Source organism: Procambarus clarkii, chromosome 59 (genome assembly GCF_040958095.1).
Source record: "Procambarus clarkii isolate CNS0578487 chromosome 59, FALCON_Pclarkii_2.0, whole genome shotgun sequence".
NCBI classification, from domain to species: Eukaryota; Metazoa; Arthropoda; class Malacostraca; order Decapoda; family Cambaridae; genus Procambarus; species Procambarus clarkii.
In genome coordinates, this window is record NC_091208.1 from 29,480,691 (window position 1) to 29,492,682 (window position 11,992).

Sequence of the window (11,992 nt, forward strand, 5' to 3'; positions counted from 1 at the left end):
GAAATGCATCATCCAGTTGCTATTCGTAAACATTCATATATTCATCAGTAACACAATTTGTTAGAAATACAGTACACTTTTATTTTTGCATCTATTTTTAACAGAATTCATTTGTGATGATTTTAACAATAAATTTATAGTTATAACCTAACAAATGATGTAGAAAAGGTATAATGACTGTAAACATTTTAGTATTGCTGAGCAGGACGTGCCAAACCTGCTATGATTACAGTCAGGAATGTGTGTGAAGAGTAGCATAACTTACTGCAAAAACACTTTTGTTTTTGCATCGTTTCTCTAGAGAATTCTTTGGTGAATATTTTGACACAAAATTTATAGTTATGACCCATAAATAACTTATGAAATGTAAAATTATTGGAAACATTTTTCTTATCACCGAGAGGCCCAGGGAGCCTGGAACATTTACAGTCGGAAATTCATGGCGAGGTCAGACGTCCAAAGTATTTAAATATACACAATTATTAGTTCTATAGTTTGTCCTAATAAAAACACACTAATTGTGGCAAAGAAATTGGTAAATATTTTTTATAAGAGTTTTGCTCCACTGTAAGGTAACAGAACAAAAATGATTAAAGTCAAAGATATGCTTGATTATTCCTAGGGTTTGATTAGCATTTTTTACTGCTGTTCCTACCTGTTGTGTAATGTTCAGTGAATAGTGGATTTTGACTCCAAGGTCTTTTTCTTCATCAATTTGCTGCAAGATAATTTTATTAATTTGGTAGTTGACTTTTTTTTTTTTTTTTTTTTTTTTTGCAGGGATATTCCTGCACGGGCCCTAAGTCTCTGGCTGGACCTCTAAGTGTTGCTTGTTTCTGTTTTACTTGGGTGGAGTATGAGTATTTATGACTTGTATGGTCGCTTCAGTAAGATTTTGCCATATGTGTTTAACAACTTCTTCTGCTCTGTTGAATCTAAGTTGAAATCTTAATGGGTTTGTAACTGTGCACTTTGTTAGATAATGTTCCAGTGGTCTGTCAGGTGTTTCTCCACAATGCTGACATTTCCTCTCATCTTCCAGAACGTGTAAGCCTATTTCCCATGCACATGGGTATCCAAGCCTGATGCGATGTAAGTGTACTTCTGTTGCTCTACTGCTCCCTTTCATCAAACTAAGTGGTTCGTAGTTGGTTGAATTCTTGTACCAACCTGCAGATCCTGATGTTGCAACTGCTGTGTTGTGGTCACTGTACATCTTTGCATTGCTCTGTTTCTAATTACTTTCTTAATCTGTGATAGACTCTGTGGTATGTAAATGTTTACATTTCTTCTCTTAGTTGCAAGTTTTGTAGCTTCGTCTGCAATGTCATTTCCTATTATTCCTACATGACTTGGCACCCAGTTGATAAGTACCCGTTGGTCTTGTCGTTTGAGTGCTTGCATGGGTTGTTAATGCCCCACATGCAAAGTCTTGCATTTTTTATATTAAAAAGCATTTGTCAGTCTTGTGACCATTTGTGGAGTTCATGTTGATCTCTGTTTAAATGAGACATAACAAACCTTGGATAATATTAAGGGTATTTGGACAATGACTAATTAGAGCAGACTCAATCACTTCAAGAAATCCACTGCAATGAGCAATATTTTTGTATCTATTTCAATCCATGATGTGTTTGGCATGATTAACATGAAGGAAAATTGTGCTAGATTGCCCTGCAGTTCTTATTGCATATCAATGTTGAGAAAAGCATTTATCAAGTTTTATGCCTGTCTGCCCGATGTATATAAAGTCACAGTTCTTGCATGGGGGCAGAATATATTCAATCTGTTGAAATAATGGGCAAGTTCCTAATTAAAACGGATTTTACTGTACCTGTATTGTTATTTTTGAAAACGTAATTGACATTAAAAATCTTGAAGATCCAAGAAAGTTTAGCCAGCCCATCAGAGTATGGTAACACAAGTGATATTTTTTAAAGTGAAGGTTAGCCTTAGGTTTGTTATTATAAAGTGTCTGCTTTACCTGTTGCAACAATGCATCAAGAACTAATCATAATTTTGCTTATATTCCTTGTCATTCTTCCTTCATCCCTCTCATCCTACTATGTATTTAAATCCACATTTCCTGTTGGTGATTTTGTGTTCACTTTGGATTTACCATGTGTGACTTTAGATCACTGCTTTCCCCGCCTCTCTGTTCTGGTTTCCATGAACTGGTTGTTCATAACTGTCTCTGCTTCCCATTCTGTCAATTTTTTGACAATGGCCCCAAAAAAGTTGAAAGCACTAAAGCTATTATTTCAATGTTCAGATGTGGTAGTCCTGCAATTAATACATCACCAAATATTAATAAAGTTTTTCGTTATATTATTATATGATTTGATTTTTTTTATTTGAGTCAAACCTCACGTAGAAATTTTACAAATCTAACCTAACTTAACATAACTAATTCATATTCTCATCAGAATATATTAATATTTCAATACACCTTCAGAAATAAGAGCAAAAGAACACAATAATAATAATAACTGCAGAAGGCCTATTGGCCGAATCGAGGCAGCTCCCAATTATATTAGGCAATAGTAAAATACAAAAATATTGGGGCAATATGATCAGACGTGTCCCTGGCCTTACCAGACATGTATTACCCACTCATCCATGATGAGGATAGAATACGGGAACCAGCTAGGTGGCTCTCATATCCCGTGTCTGTTCAGTATGTTTATAAGTTTAGTTGTGTTTCTGTTAAGCTTTCCTTGGCTGAGTAGGTACTACCTTGAATGAGCAGATAATTTACCGTCAGGAAACAGGCAGCCAGTTTATACATACCTGAATTTACCTGAGAGGTCACTAATACTAGTTGCCTTGACGAGGACAGGAAGCTGGTGGCTTGTCAAAGGTCCCCTCATTTGTTGTAAACCTTTTCTAGCTGTATTTTAAAACCCAGCAGAGTTTTGGCATTTACAGCTTCAACAGGTAGGCAGTTCCACGGGTTTACAACCCTATTGGTGAAAAAGCACCTCCTGTTTTCAGTCCTACATTGTGGCTTGTTGAGCTTGAACCCGTTGATCCTGATTCGTGCTACATCTGACCTTTTGAAGAAATTGTCTGGATCAATATCCTCCCAATTGTTCAGTATTTTAAAGATTTCAATGAGATCCACCCTGTCATGCCTGGTATGCAGTGTTGTTAGCCCTGTGGCCCTCAACCGTTCCTGATATGAGAGATGACTAAGCTCTGGGATGATTTTTGTTGCCAGGTGTTGCACCCTCTCCGGTGCAGCTGTACTCAACTAGTTACCTAGTTACCTAGCTGTGTCTTTCTGAAGATGAGGTCTCCATGCCAGGATGCAATAATCCAGGGCACACCAAAAGACTTATACAATTGAATGAATACCTTCTTTTTCCTTAAAGGTGAAGGTATGCTTGATTATTCCCAAGGTTTGGTTAGCTTTATTACTGCTGCTCCCACTTGTTGTGCAACTTTTAGTGATGGATTCTGAATCCAAGGTACTTTTCTTCATCTACCTGTTGAAAACATGATCACTCCCAGGTCTTATACATTGTTTCTACCCTTCATTACCCTTCATTAATATGCTGCTATGGTTTGATTCAGGTAGGAGTATGTCAAAGAGTACTGTAGCAAGTACAGTACTCTTGGGGGTGAACTATTAGCTCTGGAAGATGCAGGTTTTACCCTGTTTACTATTACTCATTGTGCTATGTTTGCTAGGAAAATTAATCATCCTATTTTGGAAATAATTTGTTTCATGTACATTTTTGTGTTATTACACCACAGTCAAATTTTTTGAAAGCTAAGGAAAAGTCTATATATGTTGACCAGACCACACACTAGAAGTTGAAGGGACGACGACGTTTCGGTCCGTCCTGGACCATTCTCAAGTCGATTGAGAATGGTCCAGGACGGACCGAAACGTCGTCGTCCCTTCAACTTCTAGTGTGTGGTCTGGTCAACATACTTCAGCCACATTATTGTGACTCATCGCCTGCAAAGTCTATATACATTGCATTGGCATTCTGCCTATCATCCATAGGATCCAAGACTTATAAATTGGTCTAACAATTGCTAGTCAGGAAAAGGATGTTCTAAACTCATGTTGGACATGTTTATATAAATGTTTTGATTCCATGTGATTTATGATTTTCTTTGCATTTTTTCTGATGACTTTTATATGTGATAGAGCTATCAGTCTTTTGGTATTTGTGTAGATATTATGGAGTGGCATCAACTCCACTGTAGTGTTAGGGATGTCACCCCTGCTTGATACTTGCTTGATGGAGTTCTGGCAGTTCTTCTACTCCCCAAGCCTGGCCCGAGGCCAGGTTTGACTTGTGAGAGCTTGGTTCAACAGGCTGTTGCTTGGAGCGGCTCGCAGGCCCACATATTCCCTACAGCCCCGTTGGTCCGGCACTCCTTGAAGAAAACTATCTAGTTTTCTCTTGAAGATGTCCACGGATGTTCACCCCCCCCTCCCCAATCTAGATAACAAGAGATTTAGCATAGAGGTCTGTGATAGTGGGTTTTCACAATATTTGATGTGTATGGAATTCCAGGAGTATGGTTTCGGTGGTTGGAGTGCATAAGCATGGTTACTTTAAAGTGGAGCGGGGTTTGGGTGATAGGAGTCAAGACTGGTGTTATTTTCATGAATCATTCATTGTGATTATTAATCTTTTGTGTGTTTAAAGGTTCACAGAAAACAATAATACCAAATCTTTAGAGTTTCACAAATTTCTTTGCCAGGCTCATGATGTTCTAAGCTCATGTTAGTCATTATTAAGACATCTTGACTCCTTGTGATTTATGATTTTTTTTTTTTTAAGATGTGTGATGTTAGTGTTATTTATCTTTTGTTACTTACATAGTTATTATGGAATGGCATGATCTCCAGGGTATTGCTGGGAATGTCATTATATTCTGACATGTAATCAGTGTACATAGTTTGTCCCTTCTTTATAAGATGCCATAAAAAAAATTTCAATTTTTTTCAATTTGACTGATGGCCTTTTGCTTTCTTTGTCTTCAAGGTTTTACACAATGCTTTTTCACTATTAGATCAAAAACTACTAATTACAAATTGAGAAACTTAAATGACTACCTTAACCTTAATTAATAGATGTAATTTAACTTTTTCCTGAATTTGCCTGAAGGCCAATATCTTTATATGGCCTTGAAGGGGGTAGGAAATAATGGATTGACAAGGAGCCCTCATTATTCCCGAGGATTTTTCTAACTGAATAACCGTATGTATGCAATCAAATCTGTATTGCTTTACAATTGGGCTGCAACATAGGATTTTATCTTTAGCACTGGTCTCTGATGATGAAACTAAGAGAGATAATTTACCTGGTAATTTTTGTTTTGTTTCATGTGTACATGTATTTGTAATGTTTGAATTATGCATTACTAAAATTTGTTTTATAAACTGTAAATGTCAATTTTATAATATTGTTTGCATATACCATATAGTTAAATGTACAATTTCTTCTTCAGGTGGATCGAGTGACCTCAATGACTCAAGCACAGTATTTAGGAATCAATACATGGATGCCCTCGGGTAAAACAGCTGGTATTCCTGGGCGACCTGCCAGGGATCTCGTCTGTACCTACTGCTCCTACAGCACCATTTTCAGGACAAATTTTCAAAATCATCTAAGAAAGCACACTGGAGAAAAGCCATTTGCTTGTCCTCACTGTAGTTATTGTTCTACACAGAGAAGCAACCTGACACGGCATATGCTACGCTGTCCATCAAAAGTTCATAGTTTAACTTGAAAATTGTGGTGTTGATAAATGGAAGTTAATTTATAAAAAGAAAATACATTGTATTTACATATTAGACTTAGCAGTACAGTATTAGTTAAACCTCTGCATAAGAAGTACAAGGGAAAAATGTAATCTGTTAACATAATTTAATATACATATTGTAAATTCAATAATTTTATAATTCATTGTCGTGGGGACCAACAGCCAGAGTGTATTCATGCACAGGCTTATATCGAGGTCCCCCTCCCCTCCTCCAAGTCGAATTACTGACCCCGCCCTGGATGCAACCTCACAACAAGCCGACTAACTCCTGGGTTAGTCCTGCTAGGTGGACATGAACATTAAGCGACTAACTCCTGGGTTAGTCCTGCTAGGTGGACATGAACATTAAGTGACTAACTCCTGGGTTAGTCCTGCTAGGTGGACATGAACATTAAGTGACTAACTCCTGGGTTAGTCCTGCTAGGTGGACATGAACATTAAGCGACTAACTCCTGGGTTAGTCCTGCTAGGTAGACATGAACATTAAGCGATAGGAAATACGCCCAACCATTTCTGTCCTTCCCGGGATTTGAATCTGGAATTCTCAATAGTGTGTCGAGAATGAATCCGACTGTACTACCGGGACTCTTTCCAAGTAGTACAGTCTAAGTATTGTATAGCGGAAAACCTCAGTTGTTTTATAAAATGCAAAATCATTGAAGGTTAGCTTGTTAAGATTTATCACATAAATTTAAATACATTGATACTGTATCCTTAATCTCATTACGTTCTTTGCACAAAAATATTCAATTATAGTATTGTATCATTATTTTGTAAAAAGCCAAATATATTATAAAGTAATTTAAAACTTAATATTTTATAATTTATGGTAGTAAATAAAGGAATCTATATGCAGATAGACTAGAAACCGTTATATACATACTCATGGACAAAAAGCACTGAAAATAATGGAGATTTGCAAAAAGGGAACATTTACCATTCTATTTTGGATTACATCTTAATGATATTGATAATAATAATGTTTATTCAGGTAAAAGTACATACTGTACATTTAAAATGAGTTACAAACAGAATGTTGGATTTCTAGATAGACCTAGTACATACTATTCCTAAAGCCACTTATACGCACAGCATTTTGGGCAAGGTGTGGGGAAAAGAACTTAGACTAAAACTTAAAACTAATTGAGATAAAAAACATAAATTGAATTGAAAAAGTGAAATAAAATAAAAAAAGAATGATAATACAGTAATTACATGATGGATGGAACAGCAGAAATTGAAACAGAACAGCAAAACTAATTTTAACTAAATAAACAGAGGAGTGCAATTTTCTTCAACTTTATACATGGTCAATATCAGCAGTTATACAAGTTGGTCAATAATCAATATTGTTTGAAAACAGCAAGACATAGGTTGACATTGAGGAGGTAAGGTAGGTTACGTGGAGTTTATTAGGTAGTACTGTGCATAGTTTTTCTCTTAAACTGGTTGAGAAAGGGATAGTCTTTGACGTGATTGGGAAGGTCATACCACATTCTGGGTCCCTTGATTTGTAGAGCATTTTTAGTTTGGTTAAGTTGCACTCTTGGAATATCAAATAGGTTTTTGTTTCTAATGTGTGCCCATGGGTTCTGTTACAACCTTCTAGGAAGCATTTAAGGTCAGAATTAGCATTACAGTTCAGAGTTTTAAGTATATATAGTACACTTGAGACGATGTGCAGTGACTCAATATCTAACATATTCAAAGATTTAAGTAAAGGGGCAGAGTGCTGTCTGGGGGCCAGAGTTTGTTATTGTTCTAATAGCAGATTTGTGTTGAGTAATTAGAGAACTTAGACGATTTTGGGTAGTAGAACCCAAAGTACAGATACTATAACTGAGATTAGGATAGTTGAGAGAGTAATAGAATAATAATTACCAGAGCAGGACGAGGTACATATTATCCAATTTTAGAAAGAATACCAACCATATAAGAAACTTTTTGCTATATTTAGAATGTGTCCCTAGAAATTCAGCTTGTTGTCTATGAGGACACCAAGGAATTTACCATCTATTTTGTTACTAATTTGGATATTGTTAATTCCTTGATTAATTTGATCTGAGGATTTATTACCAAACAAAATATAGAAGGTTTTGTCAATGTTATGGGTGAGTTTTTTTTAGCCAAAGATGAACTTTATTTAGTTCAGTATTCACTGTGTTATTCAGAATAAGAAGGCTAGGACTGGAGAAAATGAAGGTTGTGTCATCAGCAAATAAAATTGACTCAAGATGCTGAGAGGCATTTGGAAGGACATTAAGCCCATTGCAACATAAGGGTTAATGTAGATGAGAGAGGAGATAATGTGCAGATCTCTTTTTATTATTATTATTATTATTATTTTTGCTGTTGCTGAAATACAACCACATAAAATTGGTGATATATGTAAAAAAAAAAAGAGAGGATTTAATTTATTTTGTGCTATATCGTAAGATATCCTATATTGCAAAATATAAGTTATTGAAACCTATGCCATGTAAACATGTTTCCCAAATAGGAGACATTATCAAATTAAAAAATATAATAACAAACATTACTGATACTCTTCCTCGAATATGCAATTAAAAAGTCTGTCATAATATGTAGATGTATTACTCCCTTAATATGAGCCTAGTGTCAGGCACATTCATACACACATCTGTGGTATAATAATGATACACTCATACACATAGAATCTATGGTATACTAATGATACATTCATAGATACCCATCTGTGGAGTACCATAGGGATCAGTTCTTGCACCAGTAATGTTCATCGTACATAAACAATCTACCAGAAGGAATACAGAATTATTTAAACATGTTTGCAGATGATGCTAAGATAATGGGGAAGATAGGAGATGCAGACAATTGTAATGCCCTTCAAATTGATCTATGTAAAAAAGTGCTTGGAGGGAAAAATGGCAAATGGAATTCAATGTAAAAAAATGCCATGTTATGGACTGTGGAATCAGAGAAAATACTGTAGACCACACACAATTTACATGGAAAGGAATTACAGAACTCTAATAAAAAACGAGACCTAGAGATGGTTTTGGATAGTAAGCTGTTGCCAGAAGAACACAAAGAACATTGTGAGAGGAGCGTATGCATCACTTTCCAACCTTAGACTTGCTTTTAATTATATGGATGGTCAAATACTAAAGAAACTGTTCATGACTTTTGTGAGATCAAAATTGGAATATGCAGCAGTTGTATGGTGCCCAAATCTCAAGAAGCACATAAATAAACTGGAAAGGGGCAACAGCACGCTACAAAATGGCTTCTGGAACTAAAAAAACAAGAGTTACGAGTAGAGACTAGAGGCATTAAACATGCCAAAACTATAAGGTAGAAGAAAAAGAGATGATATGATCACCATGTACAAAATACTAACAGGAATCTACCAAACTGACAAGAGGAATTCCTGAAACCAACAACTTCACGATCAAGAGGAGACAGATTTATGTTAAGGAAACAAAGGTGCCAAAAAAAATACTAGAAAGTTTTCTTTTGCAAACAGAGTGGTAGACGGTTAGAACAAACTAAGTGAGGTGGTGTTGGAGGTCAGTACCTTCAGTAGTTTCAGAGCATTATACGACAAAGAATACTAGGAAGACAGGACACCACGAGCATAGCTCTCGTACTGTAATTACACTTTGGTAATTATTAATAATACATTCAGACACACCATTTGTGGTATACTAATAATACATTCAGACACACCATTTGTGGTATACTAATAATACATTCAGACACACCATCTGTGGTATACTAATAATCCACTCATAGACACATCATAGACACCACCTGTGGTATACTAATGATACATTCAGACACAACATCTATGGTATACTAATGATACAATGATACACTCAAACACAAGCTTAAGCCACAGTGCAGGACTGAGAACAGTAGATTTACAGGGGCCTGACAGCTGAGTGGACAGCACTTCGGATTCGTAGTCCTGAGGTTCCGGGTTCGATCCCCGGTGGAGGCGGAAACAAATGGCAGTTTCTTTCACCCTGATGCCCCTGTAACCTAGCAGTAAATAGGTACCTGGGAGTTAGACAGCTGTGTGGGCTGCTTCCTGGGGTGTGTGTGTGTGTGAAAAAAAGTTGATTGACAATTGAGTGGTGGGCCAAAAGAGCTAGAGCTCAACCCCTGTAAACACAATTAGGCAAATACAACTAGGTGAATACATCATAGACACACCATCAGTAGTATTTCAATTCAGAACACTGAATTTATCTGACTTTGAATTCCAGCATAGTACAAATGTTTACCTAAATTTACCTGAGTCACTAATACTAGCAGCCTCGACGAGTATAGGAAGCAGGCGGCTTGTCGAAGATCCTCCCATTTGCCTTGATAATCTTTTCCTGTTAGATTTTGAAATTCAATGGAGTCTTAGCAATTACGGCTTCGGTGGGTTGGCAGTTCCATGGGTTTATAATCCTGTGGGTGAAAAAGCATCTCCTGTTCTCAGTCCTACACTGTGGCTTAAGCTTGAAACCGTTGCTCCTTGTTTGTGTTATATCTGACCTTTTGAAGAAATTTTCCAGAATCAACATCTTTCAAATTGTTCAGTATTTTAAAGCACTGAAAATTAACATAATTCCATCAGTGTGTACGTGAAAATTAAATTTTTATAAAGTATAAATATAGACAATGCTTTTTAATACACTAAGGATTAATGTTAAGAATTTGTCATGTGAGGACAGAGCTAGAAGGTAATAGTTGCAGCAGACCAAGGATGTTGTTTTTGGTTTCTCTGAATATTCACTCAAATTTTCTATTACAGTACTGTATTTTACTATGAATTTGTATTTGAATACTTATTTGGATAAAATTGCAAACTTATGAGAAAGAGGATCATCTTAACTACATCCATTTAACTACTATTTTACTTTGCTTTGATCTGGCCAGTTGCACATGTGACAAATAACACTTCACATATTTTGTATAGCATGCATACACTTGCATTAGAAGCTGTAGAATTGTTAATTTTAGCTCTGGAGAGGAAAGAATACTAAAAGACCAAAGAATGATGAAAGAGGTACTCATAGAATGAGATTGTAGTAAGATAAGGTAAATACCAGGAGAGAACCTTACATATTATGACTGCATAGCACTGGGAAGGAATATGAGGATAAGGATTTTATGATGAAGGGAAGGAATGCTGCCCAACCACTTGGACAGTCGGGAATTGAACACAGACCTGCAAGAAGTGAGACCATCACTACCATCCAGTCCAAGTGGTTGACAGCTAAGGTTGAAGTAACGAAAGAAAAGAATATAATATGTGGACAGTTTCTAAATGCACAGAAAATTAATGGTTCTTGGTTAATGGAGATTCTACATTAGTGGGTTTGTCTTTTACAGGGAAGTAAGAATATGAAAAGGGAAGCTGAGAAACAGGTAAGCTAATATAAAAATTAGTGTTCAAATGAAGAATGTATGGAATTTTGTAATGATTTGAGAGCTTGGAGCTTCATGCTCAAAATACTATGCGTGTCAGTGGTTTTACACTCAAGAATGTAAGAAATCAATGCTTTGTACTCCCATAAACCCAATGTACCCACTATTACTGTATATATATATATATATGAATAATAAATAAATAAATAAATGCTATATATAAATATACTGTTTAACTTAAACTGCTCCAATCAATATTGGAGCAGTATTGGAGCAAATTCTGGCCCCAGACATCACTCGGTACCCCTACTCAAATCTCTGAATATGTTAGACATTAAGTCACTGCACATTCTCTCATGTGTATTATACATATATAAAATGCTAAACTATAATGCCAATCCTGATCTCAAAAGCTTCATAGAAGGTTGTAACAGAACCCATGAGCACCACACCAGAAATAAATACAGTTTTGATATTCCTAGAGTACGACTTAATCAAACCAGAAATGCTCTACAAATCAAGGGGCCCAGAATGTGGAATGACCTTCCCAACCATGTTAAAGACTGTACCTCTCTCAACCAGTTTAAGTTAAAAATGAAGCTATACCTAATAAATTCCCTGTAACCTACCTTACCCCTCTATTGTCAACCCATGTATGTTTTTTGTTTTTTTTTGTTTTTCAAATCAACGCTGTTTGAATGTAATTTTCTGTAATAATTTGTAATTGTATTTGTGCTGCTTTTTCAACAATGTTCCCCCCTCTTTTACCTATATTTTTATTTGTACTCGACGCATTTTT

General features: G+C 36.0%; 1 long non-coding RNA gene across 1 annotated transcript in view; it reads left to right on the forward strand.

Annotated features, from left to right (window-relative positions):
* Window positions 1-10,824, forward strand: part of LOC138353700 (uncharacterized) — a 46,853-nt gene extending 36,029 nt beyond the window's left edge. Inside the window, exon 4 of the long non-coding RNA XR_011223282.1 lies at window positions 5,476-10,824. This is a non-coding gene — a long non-coding RNA (uncharacterized lncRNA). The remainder of the gene's footprint in view (window positions 1-5,475) is intronic.
* Window positions 10,825-11,992: the final 1,168 nt, after the last annotated feature.